The 15,502-nt window shown below is 48.2% G+C and overlaps 1 pseudogene; it reads right to left on the reverse strand.

Moving 5' to 3' along the window:
• Nucleotides 1–94: 94 nt before the first annotated feature.
• On the reverse strand, nt 95–15,294 carry LOC105907216 (annotated as a pseudogene).
• Nucleotides 15,295–15,502: the final 208 nt, after the last annotated feature.

Consider the following 15,502-nt stretch of genomic DNA (forward strand, 5'->3'; position numbering starts at 1 on the left):
TGTGAAATCTACTCGTCAGGTAGGCGTATTTCCAGTCGATGTCAGGACCTGAAACTTGTGATGCTCCCCTCACAAGCAACACCCACCAGACCCATTGCAAGATCCTTCTTTAATGGAAAGCTCTGACAGTGCAGTGCTCACATACACATATTTCAGATGCAGTTCAGTGCGACCACAGGCAAAATGGCTCGGTGTGTTCAAATGACACCATGTGTAAACACATCCCTACAGGGTTCTAAATAACAGTCAAGCCAGACAGAATGAACAGAAAGAGCTGTTCAGTAACCTGGATGCAGTCATCCTGACAGCACAGTACGCACTTCCTGTGCAGACAGGAAGTGAGTGAGGAGTGATTCCTCAGAGTGACAGCGTCGCTGTCAGTCAAGGCATCCATCCCATAATGCTTTTCTGACAGCTTAAACACTACAGCAGGCCCAAGCAGCTCAGCGCCGTGAGACATGAGGTTACCATAGCAGCCGCATTGGGGATTTCTCCCGTGGCTTGAGTCTGGTTTTGGCCACTCGTACGTGGAAGCCCCTGCCCTAAACTGAATGACTTCCTGGTTGTGCACACAAGGCAGAGGTTCCTGCTAGTTCAGAGACAGAGTAGTGGGGCAGGCCCAGGGGGAGTGGAGGGAGAGGAGGACAGGACAGGACAGGACAGGGTTGGCTGTGTGTGTTTAGAACTCTTATGAGGCTTCTAACCCTTCCGCAGGGGACTTGAACGTTCTACTAAAACAATGTGTTCATCAACAATGTAAGATTCTAAACTTCCACATCACATTCCATGGACAGATATTCTTTAGAATGTTCATTTTACAACATTCTAAATACACCGCTTTGATGGTAGCTGCTGAGGGTTGGGGGGTATGTTTGAGACTCTCATGAGAGTTACGGGTGGGGGGTATTTTTTAGGACTAATGGGGGCTGAAAGGGCAGTTCAGGGGTGTGCTCCTGAGCGCTCCAGTTAGCTGGTGTGGTGTGTGATCATCCCTCGGCTGCATCTGAAGGATCCTCCACGTCCTGAAACACACACACACACACATCGCCAGGACATACATGTAGGCTGGGACATTAATGTGTATGCACGTTCACACACACACACACACACACACACACACACGCCATGACACACATACACCAGTATACACCCACACAGTTGTGATCAGATCAATGCACATCAAATACACAGAAAGTGCAAACTGCAGAATTAGATGTGTGTTGTCTAGATTGTTTCTTTTTTCTTGTAGAGGAAGAGGTTGAACCTTTGAACGTGTAGTTTACACTTCTGTCTTCTACACACACACACACTCTTAAGAACTCCATGAGGAGTTCTCTCTGGTTTGGGCATATGACACTGATGATGACACTGATTTTAAAGTAATGCAAGCTTATGGGCTGTGGATGTTGTGGTTTGTCCTGGTGGGCCTTCCAAGTATGTGGTTTAGTGTCAAACCTGGACAAGTTAACTCCGGTAGCGGTAAACCTCCTAATAGATAAGCCCTATGGCTTCATTCTGCTAGGAGAAGAAAGCCTTCTATGAAGACTATAAAAACATACGGAGTTATAGGTGTTGGGTGATGGGTACAGTTTGGGGTTTGAGCTGATGTAGGCGTACAGGAGTAGAGGTGGTGTTGTGTGATTGCTGCAGTTTGTTGTATTTGTGCAAGTCTGCTGGCCTGGGCATGGAGTGTGTGTTGTATTTATGGGCACGGAGTGTGTGTTGCATTTATGGGCCTGGAGTTTGTGTTGTATTTATGGGCACGGAGTGTGTGTTGTGTTGTGTGGCGCATGATTGGCCCATTCTAAGACGGACAGACTAGGCAGGTGATGTGGGCGGATCCAGGTGGCTATGGGAGGAGTCCAAACAAAAAGAGGAGGCGGAGCCAAAGGAGGAATAGGAAGCAGCAGACAGGCGGTGATGCAACAGCTTTTATTGAAACTGTCCCTTCACAAGCGACATGGGCAACATGAGCGAGCGCGCGCACACACACACACACACACACGCACGCACGCACACACACTACTCAATACACGCTCATACACACACAGACAGACGCACGCACACTACTTAATACACGCTCGTTCACACACAAACACACCATTCAATACACACTCAAACATTCGCTCGCGCACACGCACACACACACACACGAACTGCAGCAACACTCAAATCCATGGACAAAAACAAACCGAAAACAGAAACGATGAGTGCTTTAAGAACCCAAATGCATCTGCAGGAACTGGAGAGGGGGATGAGACGGAGGGAGAGAAAGAAAGAAAGAGAGAGAAGCGTGGGAGCAGCTGAAGGAGAGAGTCACTCGTGTTGAGCAGGGCCAGACGATGCTTTTTTTGCATTTCCTTTTGTACAAAAAATAAATTAATGAAAATATTCTTTTCAAGTTTACAGGAGAATCATTTAGAGTCCGAAAAAAGAAAGAGAGAGAAAAAAAAAAAAAAAAAAAAAAGCTGTTGCTGAAACACAAATCCAGCGGCAGCCTGGAGTCTGGTGGGCAGTCTTGGTGTTCCCTTAAACAAGCTGTGTTCTCTGGGAGCAACGTGGGGGGGCGGAATGAAAAGAGAGAGAGAGAGAGAGAGAGAGAGAGAGAGAGAGAGAGAGAGAGAGACAGAGAGAGAGAGAGAGAGAGAAAGGGACTGGGGGTGGGGTGGCAGGGGGTAGGGGGTGCACGTTGGAGGCGGGTGCACATCGTTAGCCGTTAGGAGCGTGGCTGGCCGTTACCTCGAGATACGCCCCGAGAGCTCTGACCTGCACCCCGCTTAAAGCCCTGCTGCTGGTAGCCATCCTGGGGGGGGAGAGAGAGATGGGGGGGGGGGGGGGGGTGATTGTTAAGTCCCAAATTCAATTGGGTGCTGTTGTGTGAAAGTCAGTGTGTGTGCTATTCTAGCATCTATCTTGCATCTTGAGGTGAGTGTGTGTGTGTGTGTGTGTGTGTGTGTGTGTGTGTGTATGTGTGTATGTGTTTACCCTCTGGTAGGTGTTGTTGCTGTACTCCCGTGGGGCGTTTCCAAATTGAGTCTGGCTGTAGTTGCCCCCTACATTGGGGAAGGGAGGCCGATAGCCATCATAACCCCCTGCAGACAACACACACACACACACACACACAAACATGTAATCAGCACTTATACACACATATAACCCTCTCTCCAACACACACACACACACTTCTGAAGCCATTGAAAGCTCCTCCGTCTCATTGTCTCGCACACACCTCTGCAGCTGTACACACACACACACCTCTGTAGCCATTGGCGGCCCCTCTGCAGCTGTACACACACACACACACACACACCTCTGTAGCCGTTGGCGGCCCCTCTGCAGCTGTACACACACACACACACACACACCTCTGTAGCCGTTGGCGGCCCTTCTGTAGCTGTACACACACACACACACACCACCTCTGTAGCCGTTGGCGGCCCCTCTGTAGCTGTACACACACACACACACCTCTGTAGCCGTTGCCGGCCCCTCTGTAGCTGTACACACACACACACACACACACACACACACACCTCTGTAGCCGTTGGCGGCCCCTCTGCAGCTGTACACACACACACACACACCCCTCTGCAGCTGTGCACACACACACACACACACACACACACCTCTGTAGCCGTTGGCGGCCCCTCTGTAGCTGTACACACACACACACACACACACACACCCCTCTGCAGCTGTGCACACACACACACACACACACACCTCTGTAGCCGTTGGCGCCTCCTCTGTAGCCGTTGATTGCGGCTCTCGGAGCTCGTGGCGCTCCCCTGCTCATGACTCCGCCCCTGCTTCCCCCGAAGTACGGCTGCCCCGCCCGGTTAAACCCCGCCCCCTGCCCCATGGCCTGCTGGGACTGGTGCGCACTGCCTGCCTGCAAAGCATCCTGGGAATGGAAGGCGCCTACCACTGAAGCAGAGAAGGGAGGAGTGGCCATGTTAGTGACATCATCATAGACCCACCAAACACATTCCCATCCTCCGCCCTCCCCCCTCCTTCACCCCTCCCATCCCCTCCCATCCCCTCCTCACCAGGCTGCATGTCGGGCTGCTCCTCGGGGTGGACGGGCTGGCTGCTGTAGCTGAATTGGTATTGGCTGGAGTGTTTCTGCTCCTCCACCTCATTGGCTGACGGCATAGGGGGGGCGTTGAGGTTAAACACCTGGGAGCAATCAGAGCGAGAGGATCAGAGACGGAAGGCTCCAAACAACAGAAATGTGAAGCTGATATTATTCTGTTAGGGTTTTACAACACTGAATAGAGATGAATCAGAGAGGGAGAGGGGGAGGAGAAGGACAAGAGGAAGAGAGGGAAGAGGAGAAGCAAGAGAGCGGGGGAATGAGGGGGGAGGGAGAGGAGAGGAGGGGGAGGGGGGGAGTCCAGGAGCGAGTATAGCGTAGAGAAGGGGGGGGGGGGGGGGGGGGGGGCGTACCGCGGTCATGGACTGGAAGGGGGCGGCGTTGACGTTGATGCCCCCCGTGTGGAGAGAGGATTTGGGGGGGGGCTGCTCAGACGACAGGGACAACGAGGCCTGGAGAACACACACACACACACACACCAACATACATACATCAGAAGGCATACGCAAACACACTCTCCACACACACACACCAACATACATACATCAGAAGGCATACGCAAACACACTCTCACTCACTCACTCACACACACTCACACACACACACACACACACACCAGAAGGTATACGCAAACACACTCTCACACACACACCAGAAGGCATACGCAAACACACTCTCACTCACACACCAGAAGGCATACGCAAACACACCCTCTCACACACACATCAGAAGGCATACGCAAACACACCCTCTCACACACACATCAGAAGGCATACGCAAACACACCCTCTCACACACACACCAACATACATACATCAGAAGGCATACGCAAACACACCCTCTCTCACACACACACACACACACATCAGAAGGCATACGCAAACACACCCTCTCACACACACACACACACACACATCAGAAGGCATACGCAAACACACCCTCTCACACACACACCAACATACATACATCAGAAGGCATACGCTCGCTCGCTCTCTCGCTCACTCTCTCACTCTCTCACTCTCTCACTCTCTCACTCTCTCACTCTCTCACTCTCACACTCTCACACTCTCACACTCTCACACTCTCACACTCTCATACACACACACACACACACACACACATCAGAAGGCATACACACACCCTCTCACACACACACGGGAAGCAGTGTTTACCTGCAGAGGGTCTGAGGTGTGGGGGGGCGGGTAGACGGGAGCAGAGGAGGAGAAATCCTCAGGAGGGGAGGAGAGGAGAGACACCTGGAGGGGGGAGGGGGGGAGAGAGAGAGGAGGAGAGAGGGGAAGGGAGAGAGGAGGAGAGAGGGGAAGGGAGAGGGGAAGGGAGAGAGAGAGAGACAGAGAGAGAGAGAACGGGGTGGGGGTGGGGGGAGAGGGGAAGAGAGAGAGAGACACTTTGAGAACTACTGTAGCTGAGGACACAGGTCCACTTCTGATTAAAAGCTAGAGAGGGCCCAGGTGAAGGGGACCTGTGTGAAGGGGGACACGGGTGAGGACTCACCTCCGGCTGTGTGGGGACCGCGCTGGTCTGAGAGAGGAGCTGGGCTTCTGAGTGAACTGTACACACACACACACACACACACACACACACAAATCACATCAGATTTAACAGTGTGTTCAGGTTGCGATGTGTGTTGTGGGTGTGCGTTGTGAAGTGTGGGTGTACGTTGTGAAGTGTGAGTTATGAAGTGTGCGTTATGAAATGTTGGTGTGCGTTATGGTGTGCGCTATGAAGTGTGGGTGTGCGTTATGAAGTGTGGGTGTGCGTTATGAAGGTTCATACCTGTGGAACACCCCATCTGAGCCCTCTCTAGGCCGTGGGCGGGACTCATGGAATGAACAGATACAATGGCTGGATCAATCACCTGTCCGTCAAACTCCAGTATAGATTCCTGCATTCCAAACACAACACACACAATTAGCTTGAAGTGAAAGCAATCAAGACAATCATCCTAAGCCAAAATTTTTCTATGGTGTCAGCACATACACACACACACACACACACACACACCCAAAAACATATAAGCACCCAGACAACCACACACACACACCTGCATGAAGTTGAACGTTCCCTGCAGCCCGGCCATCAGGTCCTGGACCACCTGTTTGCGTCCCACAGGGTCGGGAGACACACACTCAGGAGAGGCGGGGTCAGCAGCGGTTGGAGGATCCTCAGAGGAGAGGGGCTGCTGCGTGTTCAACAATGACACCTGACACACACACACACACACACACACACACACATCAGTGATTAAGCATTTAAAAGCAGTTGGATATCGAGATGCACACGGTGCTTAGGGACACACACACACACACACACACCTCTGCCTCCTGGTGCCACTCTGAAGGTGGTTCTTCCTGTGTGTTGCCGTGGGAAGCCTCTGGTATGAGCTGCCTGTTTACAAACTGCAGCAGAGGAACACACACACACGAGAACCTCAACACAACAGAAAAGTACAGAAGCCCAACACACACCTTTAGCACCCACACACACACAGAGCCCAAGATGCACTTCAAATGAAGCAATATGACCCGAGTGGGAGTGGGGTTGGCCAAGGTAATCACAGCCGTGAGGATGACACAACATACTACACATGCACACCACACACACTCCACACACACACACATGTACTCCACACACATACTCCACACGCACAGATGTACACACACGTACTCCACACGCACACATGTACACACACACACACACACACGTATTCTACACGCACAGATGTACACACAAGTACTCCACACGCACACATGTACGCACACGTACTCCACACACACACACATGTACACACACGTACTCTCCACGCACAGATGAACACACACGTACTCCACACGCAGATGAACACACTCATGCACAGATGTACACACATATACACATGTACATGAGCATTAGGATGTCAGGATGACTGGACAACAAGAAAGGCAGGTACAAGGGGGAGGGGAGAAAAAGGGAAAAAAAAAACTAAAAACTAAAAACCTCACCTCTGTGGTGTCCATGACGACGGCCTCTGTGTAGTCCTGTTCAGCCGTTCCCTCTGCCACTAGGACACAACGTCGACACGCATAAAACTACAAATTCACATGAAGTACACACCCGTGTTTCTGTTTACCTCCATAACTGTAAAGAAACAGTCCATTTCTCCAGAGAATGAAACTACAGAAAACTGTAGAAAGTCACTTTAAACTGTTTATTTACATTTAGTCATTTTTACAGTTACTGAGGTCAATAGACACCTCACAGACTGCTAAACTACAAATCCCAGCCTGCCCCACAGACTGCTAAACTACAAATCCCAGTTTGCCAAACAGACTGCGGCAGACTGCTCAACTACCTGCTGGCTCTGGCTGCTCTTCTGCTTCTGACAACTCCAATGGGGCCGCAGCCGCCGAGGACAGCTCCTCCTCACACACGCCGTTCTGATGTGTGTGTGCGCGCTGGAAGTAGCCACTCCGAAGCACTTGCTCCACGGCCTCCTTCAGGGCTTTATCTGGGACACCCACACACACAGGAACACACACACAGGAACACACACACACACGGGCACACACACACGGGCACACACACACGGGCACACACACACACACCACACAGGAACACGAGCATACACACACAGGAACACGAGCATATACACACACACACAGGAACACACACAGACACACGAGCATACACACAGACAAGAACACATACAGCCAGTTAAGATTAGACCAAAGACACCAAACCTGTTCTACCCCAAACTGATGTCATCAGATTATACAATGGAGTTTAACAGACACCACACCAATGTAAAGGGTCACAGTAGGGCAGTGATCACAATAGAACAGTGTGTGTGTGTGTGTGTATGATGCTACTTACATGTGGTCCCTGCAACAGGCTTCTCTTTGCCCTCCAGCAACTCCCACATGTGCATGGATGCCTCGTCAAACTGCTCTGCCAACCTACAACACACACACACACACACACACACAATAAGATAAACATCCAGAGTTGACAAAAAGCAAAGCTAAAACTAAGTCTACTTAACACTCGTGCTGGTTTGATTCATAGCTTCACTCTATCCGTAAACAAGAGAGACCGTTACTCAGACTAAATCTGGTGAGTGTGTGTATGGTGGGGCTCAGATCTAGTGTGTGTGTGTGTATGTGTGTGTGGCTCTGATCTGGTGTGTGTGTGTGTGTGTATGTACGATGTGTGTGTGTGTGTGTGTGTGTGTGTGTGTGTGTGTGTGTGTGTGTATGTACGATGTGTATGTGGTGTGTGTGTGTGTATGTATATGGCTCTGATCTAGTGTGTGTGTATGTACGATGTGTATGTGGTGCATTTTTTAAATAACTATTAACAATAGTTTTTTCTTTCTTTTTTTGTAATAATAACTTATTATATGTATTGATTTTTTTGTTACCTTTAGCTTGCAAGCAGAGCTAGCTAACGTTAGCTAACTAACATTAAACTAGCTAAACCGAACTAAATAATTTCTAAAATTATTATTACTAGTTATCATTCAGCATAGGCGATGGTGTGTTGCTTGGCGCCTGGTGACGAAAGGCCATGTATTTCTTTAATTTATCCCTTGATGAAGTCAGCAGAAGAATTTGCCTGTGCTGTAATGACTGGCAACTCGTTGACCACAAGTCTGACATGCCTTGAAAAAATATCGGGTCTTTTTCTTGTAGTCGTCATCCTCCACCCCAAGCCAATTTAGCTTCCATTTTTCGCTGGGTGTGTGAATTTTATCTTTTAGAACCTGAGATGGTGACGGAGACTGTGTTTGCTGATCCTCATTTCTCTTCACACTCGCAGTCACAGGTCTGATTAAGAAGTGCTCCAAATATTTTTTGTTAGAACGTTCGGTTCTTCACGCGCACGCAACAATCAGTCAAGGCGAAAATAAAAAAACATTTTATGGCAACTGGACCGGGTCATTTTGGCTACGATGTTTTTGACTAGTTCATTAAATTATTATTACAGGAAATTATGGGGGCATTTTTTGCCCCATTTCAGGGGCAAAATTATATTTCTTGGGGGCAGTTTTGCCCTTTGCCCTCGTGTATTTCCGACGCTGATGTGGTGTGCGTGGTGTGTGTGATGTTGCCTGCCCTGGTGTGTGTTCCCTGAGACTCTGACCTGGTGCTGGTGTCCCTCTCTGGTTGACGAGCTTGTAGAAGTTGTCGAGGGCGCTGAGCTGAGCGCCTGTGAGGAGGGGGAGGTCGCCGGGGTTGGGGGGCTGGCTGAGGTCCTGCCGCACGGCCTCCTCTCCCAGCTGATCCAGGAGCAGTTGCACCTCCAGCAGCAGCTGAAGACGCCTCCGCTCCAGCTCCTCACGCCGCAGCTGCTCCCGCCGGCACGCCTTCTTCTCCGCCTTCTGGATCTGCATACCACATAGGTCAAAGGTCAACTACAACTCCCAGCAGCCACTGGGCACAGCCAGGTCAACTACAACTCCCAGCAGGCACTGGGAACAGCCAGGTCAACTACAACTCACAGCAGTCACTGGGAACACAGAGGTCAACTACGACTCCCAGCAGCCACTGGGAACACAGAGGTAAATTACAACTCCCAGCAGCCACTGCGAACACACAAGTAAACTACAACTCCCAGAAGCCACTGGGAACACACAGGTAAACTACAACTGTCAGCTACCTCTGAAGACAGAAGTCAGTGGTGAGGACCCGGTCCTAGAAAAGTGAAACACACTCACATCTATCCCCAGAGCCACAAAACACTTCTGCAAGTCCCGAGCAAAATCCAGATTATGGGTGACCTCCTGCGCCTTGGACAGGGCCTCCTGCAGAGAGAGGGAGAGAGAGAGGGGGAGAGGGAGAGAGGGTGTATTTGAGTAAAAAGTGGGGAATGTTTAATGAAAACTTTTTGAAAAAGTGTGCACAGTTTTGCTATGGTTCCTGGGTTGACACTCACCAGCTGATCAGTGTTCAGGGCATCCCCTTTGTTACTCTTGCTCTTGTAGTCCTCGAGCTTGCCCTGAGGAGAGAGAGGAGAGGAGTGTGTGTGATCAGAGGACAAGAGTGTGTGTGATCAGAGGAGAAGAGTGTGTGTGATCAGAGGAGAAGAGTGTGTGTGATCACAGGAGAGACAGGAGAAGAGTGTGTGTGAGATCAGATCTACCAGATCTCATTTGAGCAAACCGCAACACCAACTTCCTCTTAAGTAACATGAGCAGCTAAATCACTGCAGTCCAGTCCAGTCACGTCACGTCACCCTGCCCCGCCCCGCTTCTCCCATATCATCACATCATACATCCACGATTGGCAGCCGTGACCCCAGACCTGCCGTGCATGTGCGTGTGCGTGCGCGTGTGTGTGTGTGTGTGGGTTCACTCTGAGCCTGACAGGCCTGTCGAGTGTGTTCCTCTTCTCAGATGCTAGATAAGGATACATACGAGATACACAGTGCTGTCGACTGAAACAAATATGAACCCGATCTCGCCCTGACGCAGTGCATATACAGAAGAGCCTGATCCTGATCTCGCACTGACACAGGGCATACACAGCAGAGCCATTGAGACCCTGATCTTAAACTGATACAGTGCATACACAGCAGAGCCATTGAGACCCTGATCTTAAACTGATACAGTGCATACACAGCAGAGCCATTGAGACCCTGATCTTAAACTGATACAGTGCATACACAGCAGAGCCTGATCCTGATCTTAAACTGATACAGTGCATACACAGCAGAGCCATTGAGACCCTGATCTTAAACTGATACAGTGCATACACAGCAGAGCCATTGAGACCCTGATCTTAAACTGACACAGGGCATACACAGCAGAGCCATTGAGACCCTGATCTTAAACTGATACAGTGCATACACAGCAGAGCCATTGAGACCCTGATCTTAAACTGATACAGTGCATACACAGCAGAGCCATTGAGACCCTGATCTTAAACTGATACAGTGCATACACAGCAGAGCCATTGAGACCCTGATCTTAAACTGATACAGTGCATACACAGCAGAGCCATTGAGACCCTGATCTTAAACTGATACAGTGGATACACAGCAGAGCCATTGAGCCCCTGATCTTGCACTGATACAGTGCATACACAGCAGAGCCATTGAGACCCTGATCTTAAACTGATACAGTGCATACACAGCAGAGCCATTGAGACCCTGATCTTAAACTGATACAGTGCATACACAGCAGAGCCATTGAGACCCTGATCTTAAACTGATACAGTGCATACACAGCAGAGCCTGATCCTGATCTTGCTCAGCCCCGACACGGCCGTACTGCTGTCACTGTTCCATCCTGATCCAGGACCTGAGGAAGTCGCCCCACGTCCCCATCTGGGGTGCGTTTCCCATACAACGACAGGTGTTAGCGTTGAACTAACATGGGCCGAGGCATCGTTAAACTAGCCAACGACAAAGGTAAGTGTTGAACTAACATGGGCCGAGGCATCGTTAAACTAACCAACGACAGAGGTTAGCGTTGAACTAACATGGGCCGACGCATCGTTAAACTAGCCAAAGACAGAGGTTAGCGTTGAACTAACATGGGCCGACGCATCGTTAAACTAACCAACGACAGAGGTAAGCGTTAAACTAACCAACGACAGAAGTTAGCACTGAACTAACATGGGCTGATGCATCATTAAACTGACTAACAACTGAAGTACAACGTTATCCGAAAAGTTAGTTAGTACATTGAACTTCAGGGCATCTAGCATATGAGACGCATACACAGACGCGAACTGTCTCACACACACAGACGCATACGGTCTCAAACCCACAGACGCATACAGCCTCACAGACGCATATGGTCTCACACCCACAGACGCATGCAGTCTCACACTGACGGACGCATACCGGTGGAACCTTGTCCAACACCCACAGACGCATACGGTGGAACCTTGGTTGGAACCCAAGTTCACATCCAGGCTGAAATAATTATTTTGTCTGCATAATTATCATCCTAATCCTCTAATATTAGTTCTAGCATATTAGTAAAGCATACACTATATCCCTACTCTAACACAATAATATTAATATGATTAACATATTATCCTTTCCTACAACACAATAATATTAATATAATTAACATATTATCCTTCCCTACAACACAATATTATTGATATAATAGGCAACATATTATCCATCACCTGACCGAGCAGACATGCAGCATCACGCATTATTGTCTGCAGGTGTGCGAGTTCATCTTGCATGCTTGTTTCTGCAAGTGGGACGTTTAATCATGCATTCATTATTTGCTTATGGTTGTAAGTCCGGTTATGTGGTGCGGTTATGTGGTGGTTAACAACATCAAATATCAACCAGGAATGGGAATACATTTATAATGGTTAATTTGAACACCAATAACTGACGTCAGTGACGTCTTAGACAGGAAGTATCTGGAACTAAGCTTCTAATCACAGGTTGAGAGCTGTAGTTCGATCTACACAACTTAACGACAGTGTACGAACGTTTGGTCAAACTACACAACCTAACGATAGTGTACGAACGTTTGGTCAAACTACACAACCTAACGATAGTGTACGAACGTTCGGTCGAACTACCCAACTTAACGACAGTGTATGAACGTTCGGACGCACTATGGTTTTGGGAAACACATGTCTTGCTTAAAGATGGTTCGGATTATGCAATTAGTTACCCCGATAGTTCAAACTAAGGTTTTGGGAAACACTTGCATCCCAACGGCATGGTTCCAACAATGTATTTCAAATATTTTGGGAAACATGCCCCTGTCAGTCTGTAACCATGCCAACTGGACTCTCTGTGTGATTTCTGGTTGAGATCCAGATGAACAGGGAGCCCCGTGTGTGTCACTGTCAGCATCAAAGCTAACTGCTAAAGTAGCATAAATAACCCAGCTGGCAGATGACATAAGGCCTGTGCAAACTGATGTGGAGAGTATGTATGGTGATTGACATATTTGAAGAGTATGTATGTTGACTGACATGTGGGGAATATGTAAGGTGTTATGTAAACCTGATGTGGCCTTATGTTCCAAGTAGTGAAGAGTGAGTAGTAGCCCTAATAAGACCTTACATCAGGGCACACAGTGTAACGCGGTTTGAGTCAGAGGGTCAGCAGAGGAATTAGCTGTGCCAAGCCCACACTACTGCCCACACTACTGCCCAGACAGACAGACAGACAGACAGACAGACAGACGTGGTTCATAGTTTAACCTGTTAAATGCTCAGGCTGAGGTCACTGTGCCAAATAACATGAATGGTGAGTCAGAGACCAATGAAGAATCATTAGCAGTCATACAATCACACACACTCACATAAGCAGTCCCACACACTTACATAAGCAGTCACACACAGTCAGATCACGAAGTACAAGGGAAAGCTAATCACCTATATTAGCTGACTCATTTTAATACATTCATTACTGATCTACACACAGAGCACACACAATCTGGCACATATGTCAATAGATAGATAGCTAACATTAGGCCTGTGTACATGTCTCCACAAATTAACACACACTCACACATACACAGATAAGAAACTCAAAACTCTGTGATTCCAAGAAGCTAGTACCTTCTTTTTTTCCATGTTGCGAACCTTCTTCTCGATAACGGTGAGCACCTGCTTCAGCGCCTCGGTCTGTGGCCCCTGGGCGCCCGAGAGCCCGGGGACAGACCCCAGCTCAGGACTGGTCGAGTGCACCGAGCTATCGCCATTCATCGCAGAGGGCATCTGCGAAATTGAGAGAATCGGTAACTAGGTCATCAGTACCGGATCAAGATGCATAAACAGAACTGAACTCTCACACAAAACTTCAAATTGCACAAATGATTGGCGCTATTCTGGATGTAAAGCTTTAAATAACAGTATGTTAAAATAACATATAAATACGTATATATATATTAACGATATTAGGTCAATGGCCATCCGGTTAAAAAACGACTAGGTCACTTCATCTACAATGAGTCAAACAGACCCCCAACAAACGGTTGTTTCTCTGTCTTGAGCAAGAAGAAACTGCAGTTGCTACTGCAGTTGAGGCGAAAACGATAGCTTTGGGATGTTCGAACTTACACTGCATTGAAAGATGCTGTTAAGGCAGATTTCCTCCGAAACACTGCCACAAGAGATAACGTTGACGTTCTTTGCCAGTTGGCTAGCTACTTTCTTTCAAACAATCAGATAATTTACCGCACTGATTTAATAACACCGTGTCACTTAAGAATCTTGAGCGTTGGGTGAAACGTATGAATAGTCCAATACTGAAACTATAACACTTCAAAAGAGAATAAAAACGAACTGACAAACAACGACGCGCGACCTCCTTTGTCAGCGGAACCACCGTCGACAGATGACAAGCGGAGGATTAACTAGCGGGCTAACTGTTAGCAAGCTAATGTTATCGCACGCTAAACGACTAAATCTGAGAAAAAGGCTGCCTATTAGCTAGGTTGGATGTAAACAGGATGCGAAGCCTGTCATTGAGTGATCAATTAAATAAGTGTATCATTGATGAATTATAAATATACATAGAAGATAGGGAAGATTGTATGCATTGTTTAATCAAATTCTGATAGGCGCATCAGTTTTTCTTACAGTTAAAGCAGCTAGCTAGCTATCTTAAAAGCTAACAACAGTTTTCTATTGATGCTACTAGCAGGTTTGGTTGCTAATGCCACACGGTGGCTATTTCTTGGCTGGCAGAGATTAGCTGGCTACAGTGGGATAAGTAATGTTATCATAGGGTTTTCAATCCGGCTATCCAGTTAGCAAGATAAAGTGATAAGAACGTGCGAAGTCGACCAGGCTTCCCCCCACCCTAAATTATGACTAACTGATTGTACGTAACGTAAACGTATACAAGTACATCCCAAATAACTGAACTTGAATTTCAGCCGAATGCTCCTGACCCGGCCGGCAGAACCAAAAACGGGCTAACATGATCGCCCAAGTGGTCAAGGGTCCGTCTCCCATGTTGTCTTACCTTTTCACTCTTTTCTATTCAAAGAGAAGATGTCTCGTCTGTTATGGAAATATTTACGGCTTAGTGTATGTCTTGAGAGTCGTATATAATAGTTACTTATAAAGGTTTGGAAGTGTTGTGACGTCAAACGAACCAGCACGTCGGCCTTTCCGACTACTAGCCTACAAAACGCTAAAGTGAACTTCAAAGAATTGATAAGAATTAAAGGCCCCTTTGGTGCCCTGGCAGTGCCTGAGTTCATATGCGTACACCCTTGTCCTTGCATGTCTTGAACTATTACACGCGTCTGCGGCCGTCACGCAAACACTTTGATGATACAGACATAAAATATTATACCCAACAGTCAGAAATTAAATATGGCTTCACATTTCGCAAAAAATATAATATTATATCTGATTTTCCACAGCAGCTAGACTAGGCCTGGTGCCATGCAAGACAAACATGGGA

The sequence above is a fragment of the Clupea harengus genome, chromosome 20 (assembly GCF_900700415.2).
Source record: "Clupea harengus chromosome 20, Ch_v2.0.2, whole genome shotgun sequence".
NCBI classification, from domain to species: domain Eukaryota; kingdom Metazoa; phylum Chordata; class Actinopteri; order Clupeiformes; family Clupeidae; genus Clupea; species Clupea harengus.